This window comes from Filicampus tigris, chromosome 4 (assembly GCF_054856515.1).
Source record: "Filicampus tigris isolate MCC_2025a chromosome 4, RoL_Ftig_1.0, whole genome shotgun sequence".
In the NCBI taxonomy this organism is placed as follows: domain Eukaryota; kingdom Metazoa; phylum Chordata; class Actinopteri; order Syngnathiformes; family Syngnathidae; genus Filicampus; species Filicampus tigris.
In genome coordinates this window covers 25,274,168-25,281,099 of record NC_141220.1, presented here as the reverse complement: position 1 = coordinate 25,281,099, position 6,932 = coordinate 25,274,168, and positions in this window count along the sequence as shown.

Here is a 6,932-nt window from a genome sequence, read left to right as displayed (position 1 = left end):
AAAAAACAAACATGAAACGTTGTAATATTGACGTGTGAAACATTCCTGTAATCCCCATTTTTAAAGGGTGTCCCTCGTATTAATTTTAACATTGTTGTGAATGATATAGTACTCAATAAAAAAGCTCATTTTAAAGGCATTAGTAAGTCTTTCAACTAGAAATGACTAAATTCTCCCACTTTTAATGGTGTTTTTTTTTTACATCCTCACAGTGCACATGGTGAGAATTAACCTACATGAAACGACGACATCACTACATAAACTGCAATGAGGCTATTTTGTATGAAAGAGCTTAATTATGGTCATTAGTGCATCTTTGGTGTGTGTATCATTTTCCCCTCATTTTTCTTACCCAACAACCTGGCTTTATGAGCTCATTATCACTCAGCTGGGTGTCATGAAAGATGTGTGTACGTGTGACTTGTGCAGTTACTGTAAAATATTTGGGCCTGAGAAAGCAAAAAAAGTACAGGCCTTCCAGTGTTTCTTTCATACCAAAACAGGACAGAGATTTTAGTCCTAAAAATATATTTTGCATATAACTTAGGAAAAAAAAGAACTTAAATAACAATTAAATTTAATTTATTATACATTACACTTGAAAGTTGAATAAAGATTGTACCTGATAGATTTTATTAAACAAATCCTTTTTTAAGTCTATTTTGGGGGTGTGGCTTAGCCCTGTATGTCTATGTATTAGTGTATTAGCTAGTTTCAACCTTGAACGACAGAAATTGATTCCATTTCATATCTGATAAAGGCCCGGTTGTCGTTTGTTCTGTGTTGCGGCAAAGGGAGGAGAAAGAAATCAAAAAGGCCTCCTGCGGCTTGAAAAGAAGGGCAGAGGGAGGAGAAGTGCCAGCCTCGCTTAAATCAGCTCGGAGGAGCTCGGCAGGAGGAGGAAGTGATCAGAGGAAGCCACGTGGCGCCCTTGGAGCCTGAGCTAGCGAGGCCCAGTCTGGTCACCGTGATTGGCAGTCGCCGATTTCTAAAATTCAAGAGTCACAATAATTGTTTGATCATCGGGCCCAATAATTTACCAAACATATTTGGGTGAGAAAAAAAAAATCACCCCTAACGCGCCCCACCCCACAGGATAATCTTGAACCGACATCTCACACTCGCGTCTTTACCGACTTTGATTGGAACGGGTGGGGGGGTGTGGGGCCTTAAATTTGGCCCGATTAACAGAATGTGTGTAACCCACTTAATAATGCCTCGCCGTATTTAGCAGCAGAAGCAGAGTTTACCATTGCTGTGATTAATTAGCGGTCTGGTTGCTCGCCCAGCTCATTAGCGGTCTTGCGTGCTGCAATTGCAAAATGAGCCAAACGGATGGGAGAAGCTTGTTGGTTTGACAGAGGGGAACAACACAAAGCTGGTCGTCCTCCAGGAACCGTGACACTAGCCTGCGTTTGGTTTCTTGAATACAAACTGCTGTCATTTCAGGAGGGCAGCACAGAGTCAAATTTCACCTGTTGCTGAACCTAACTAAGCCTTTTTACATAAATATTACAACATATAATTATGTATTGCACTTTATATGATTGTTTTCATATTATTATTGTTATTATCATGGTCAAAACTTTGCATCTGATTAAAAAATACCAAGTATAGAAAATTGATCATTTCAGAAAGCTTATTTTGGATGATTCTTAATCATTGATAAATGTATGAAGCCAATATTCGCTGTAGGTCCCCTTATGACCCATAGAGGGCAGCAGCCCCCTGCTCCTCTCTCATTGGGAGCAGCAGAATCTACACACGATATATGAGTGATTTTACTGTTGTTACATTTCAATGGCAATGGGATTTCCCTGATGTGTTGTTCAAAGAAAGTATGATTTGTGAGGGTTCACGAAGAGCTGTGGTTGGTTTATTATGAGGCACTACAACTAGAAATTGGGGGATATATTTCCCCTTTGTTCGTAGCACGAGTGAATAACTCAACTCGAAGTTATAGATCACATTAACAACAACAATAGCTGCATACAATGTGCTGTACATAAAGTGGAAAAAAAAAACGTTTTAAAATTGAACATCCTCTCACGGCATCGTCACTGTTTAAAGGCTAAATTTAAGAAACGCTATCTTCATGGAGCGGAAGTCTTGCTTTTCTGACGTCACACGAGACGTCACGCATGATGATGATGATGATGATGGTGTTTGACTTGAGGCATTTTGAAAGACAACATGTCCTGTACCTTCAAAGCCGCAAGCACAGCAGAGACACGTGTGTTCCATTTGCTGCACCAGCTGAGGAAATGGGCCCGCTATCTCCATGATGGCAGCAAACTGAACTGGCTGAAATCAGCGCAACATGTCAGACTCAGACTTTGCCCTTCAAGTTCCCCCTCGCAGCACAATCCAGGAACCTTTGAGATGTTTCCTCAGTATAAGATCGTTCAGAAAGTCCCAATTTGTTGGCGACGTCCTGCTCTCATGGCAGCGCAGGTGACTCCGAGGTTGTGGGTTCAAATCTCAGCTCAGGCCCAATTTGTGTCTTCTTTTCGAGCTTTCTTTTCGTGCTTTCTCACATATTCCAAACACTTTTTCGTAAAGCGTCCCTGGGTGTCCTAAAAGGTGTAAGATAAATCGAATGTGCTATTATTTAGACTGGCCTACAGTCGATCACTAGTCTTTCTGCAATTTGAAATTGGAATTGCAGGTGAACAGCGTTGAAAGGTTGCAGATAGAACGGCCAATGAAAAATGCCAGGTCGTATCACATGAGCATTTACAATATGGCCTTTTTCGGGTGTGAAGTAGGGTTGTAATAGTTTTGGATTTTTCATTATAGTTCGTTTTTATTTTATTTTTTTCGTTACTTTTAATTCAGTTTTATTTTTTTCCCAAAATGCTTTTCATTAGTGTTTTATTAGTTTTAGTATTAGTTTTAATTTTTGTAGTGGTTCTTTAAGTGCTCTATAAATAAAATTAATTGAGTTTGTGTAAGTGCAACCATGACATGACTGCCATCTAGCGGTGATTGTTGATATTACAACTTAAAACTACAGTCTAGGGCTGCTCAATTATGAAAAAAATATTGATCACAATTATTTTGGTAATAATTGAACTCAGGACTATTAAAAGTTTGAGGGGTACAAAACAAGAAAATGTTTCAACGTAAAAAATATAAAGACAAATAAATGTATTTGAAACACTAGGTAAGCACCAAACAAAAATGTATCAAATTAGTTATTATCAAATGAAAAAGGGGCAAATGTATAAATTCAAGTATGAGTTCCTTGTGTAAACAAGTGCGTTGGACATAAATGCATACTAATAATCGTTTTTTTTTTTTGCCAATTTTGTAATCGTGGACTGTAATAATCGTAATTGTAATTGAATTGCAATTCATTGCACAGCCCTACTACAGTCAACCCCTGCATATTCACAGTCCAGCACTCGGTTCCCCATCCCTGGTCTACATGTCCCCTGCAATTGACCGGCGACCAGTCCAAGGTGTAGCCTGCCTCGTGCCCAAATGTCAGCTGAGATCGGCGCCAGCTCGCTCGCTTGCAACCCTAATGAACAAACGCTTGATCCTCAGAAACGGGGCCTCATTTCAAAGGGCATTAAACGGGCTTCCCAAACCGTTTGAAACTGTATTGGCAACATGCAAGATCTACCAATCACCGCACGTTTTACGGATTACTTTCAAAAGCCGCGCATTTAGTCTTGCATACGAGCTCAAGTCTTGTGTCTGTGTGCGAATGATCCTCAACGCGTCAGAACAATAGTCTTGTTTAAGGTGCGCAACGCACAGCTAAATAGAGCCAAGAGTTTACCCGTGCAAAATCGTCTTTCTGACCGTGTCCCAGCTGTGTCGGTGAGCGGGTCCCAAAACACTCGCAGCTCAATGTTTCATTGTGACTGGAAGGCAGCCCGTTTCCTAAATGAGACACTCGAGGCCCAAGAAAACGAATGCTCCCCTTGTTGTCAGCGCCACATTAGGATTTTAAATGATTCCATGTTACCTGGACGCTTGTCAGTTTGTCTTCCACGCACCAGTAACATTACACGCTTTGTTACACTGGAAAATAGAGGCGGGTTGGGGGTGGAAGAAAATGAAAGAACAAATTCATTTCTGCTGGCTGTGTTTAGTTTGGTGAAAGGATTGCAGATGGCTTTGCTAATGAAACTGCTCTCAAGTCATTTATCTACTTGATAGATTTACGATCGAACGGTTGCCTTAATGGGATACGGATGGGGTGTGGTGCAAATGCGCCTGTCCATCCGTCCGCTTTTTTTCCAGGCGAAGCTAATCCGGTTGAGTTTGCGAGAGGCGGTGTGCAACTTGGTTGCCAGCCAAGTTCCTGCTTCACAGCGGCCGCCTTTACATCATTTGCAAGTGGAGATCTTCTCGCAGTTTCTTATAAACGTACTTTGGGCATGCCGATCTCCAGTGAGTCCGCTATGCTTCCGCCATGGTGAACGGGTGTCTCTCTTGTGCGGGATTTAAAGGGAATGAGGGGAGCCGCTTCGATTGGCCTGGAATCAAGTCGGCTGTGTTCACGCCCACAACGGCGCAAACACCTGTTTATGACTGTGCCCGTCTATGAAAATGCCACAAGAAATAGGGCTGCATAATATATCGAAAAAATATCGATATCGCGATATTGGCCCATGCAATATGGATATTGCACAGACATGCAATATGTTTCTTATGGAATCGCATGCTTTTATCTGAATTTGACCGGTCACACATAAACTTAAAGTGGAAGTCAACTCAAACATATTTTTTTCCAGAATATGTTCAATGCAAGCCCACAAGTAGAAACAAAGCATTCTGATAAATATCGTGTTTGCGGAATAGGACTTAATCCACCTGTTTTTAGTCATCTCTCGGGGTGGCCATTTTGTCGCTTCCGTCGACTGAAAATGACATCACAGTTGCTCAGGGCTCAGGTAACGACCAATCACAGTTCACCTGTTTTCGGAAGCTGAGACATGATTGTTCGTTATCCAAGTACTGAGCATTTGCGATGTCATTTTCAGTCAACGGAAGTGACAAAATGGCTGCCCCCTGAGATGGCTAAAAATGGGTGGATTTTGTTAAGTTATATTTCACAAACACTAGATTAATCAGAATGCCTTTTTTCAACTAATGGGCCTGTATAAAACGTCCTCTTGAAAAAAATATGTTTGGGTTGACTTCCCTTTTAAATGTGCGTCGCCATCCAATAGTTGAACATTATCTAGGGTAATTACAATGAATTAGCTAAGAAATTAGCTCATTTTGCTGCATAAAAAAAATAATTATTTCATTAGATAATTAAAATGTCATTTCTTTAGGTACATGTTAAATATCACAATAATATCAATATTGCTGTATTCAACAACCATGTTGAAAAACACATGTTTTTCCAATATCGTGCAGCCCTAAAAAGAAAGAAGATTCTACCCATGCAGACAGTTAGACTACACTCTGAGCTAAGAGTTGTGCTGGGCACAAAAATAGGGGCCAAAGTGTCAAAAATGAATGGCCTTTCATCGTCTTATTTTCCTTGACCCTCGGGTGATTTAAAGTGTAGGAAAAAAAAAAAAAAAAAAGTCTGTGCGGACTTTTTAAAGCAGGCACCGCAAATAGGCTGTAAACAGATAGCGATCTATTTCTTCCCCTCGCCTTTCAGCGCGAGGCCGTGTAGAGATGACATGCAATACATCATCATCCTTATTATCTGAAGCCGCGCTAATGTGCTAATACTGACATCATGTTATTCATACAGTATGTTAAACCTTTGTATGTTTTTTTTGTTGTTTTTTTTTTCCAGTCACTTATACTTCACCTTTGTGGGGGTCTGGGGGACCTATCACACAAAGGAACGATTGTGAACGTTCCAAATGGGGGCCCTTATTTCCGACTACTTTTCCTATTTTGTAAATCTCCTCCAACAAAAGTGCAAAATAATTTTTCTGTCCGTACGCTAACTAGCGAGATGATTATCATAAGGCGATTGGGACTCTACCATTTGCATACTGGGGGAGCACTCAAAAATTCCTCTCTTTTATCCAGATTTGCCGCAAAATGGGTTCTTGCATATCCATCTCAATAATTCATGGTGGTTGTGAAGTTCATGCGTCATCCTTCTCAGTAACACATTGACAAATAGAAATCAAAACAATAGCTCTAGGTAATTGCACACATGAAAAAAGTGCATCTCCTTTAACAATATAGCTGCCTCACATTGCTAGCAAGTGTGTGTTGAGTGCGTCCTTTCAACTTCAATCACCATCTTTGGGAAATGGAGGTGATTGTTCCACGCTGTAATTACAGACTAGATCAAAAGCCGCAGGAGTGCCACAAGGATGAGTCCAGACTGCAGTTCTGTTGGGGGACACATACTGTACATTGCACAGTCTGACATTATCATCGGAATACAGCATGGAAAATCATTTGAACAATAGTAGAGCGCGGAAAATTCAGTAGACGCTGGTAGTGATTTGTGATTGTTGCCAACTATCACACACAGCGAGCCTTTTTTTTTTTCACTGCAGCTTCACCTTCTGGATCTACTGTGCCACTACTCCGTGTTTCGGCAATGCCAGTCGAGCGCAATGTTGAGAAGTCCAAAATGTGCACCTTGGTCTAGATTTGCATCAGAATGTGCCACCCCTCAAAAGAGTTATGTATTTATTTTGCTTTTCATTTTGAGTTTTTAATTTAACTAACTAAAGTGCTAAGAAACCTGGCTAATAAGATGCTAAGAAACCAACTGACCAAGATGCTAAGATACCAACCAAGATACTAACCCTAACCAACCAACTGACCAATGAATTTCCCCAATATCCAACCAACCAGGATACTAAGAAATCAGTTAAGATCCTAAGAAACAAACAAACCAACAGACCGAATAACTGAGAGAAGAAACCTAATCCTAACCCCCGCAAAAAAACAACCACCCAAGATGCTAAAGCAAGAAACAAACC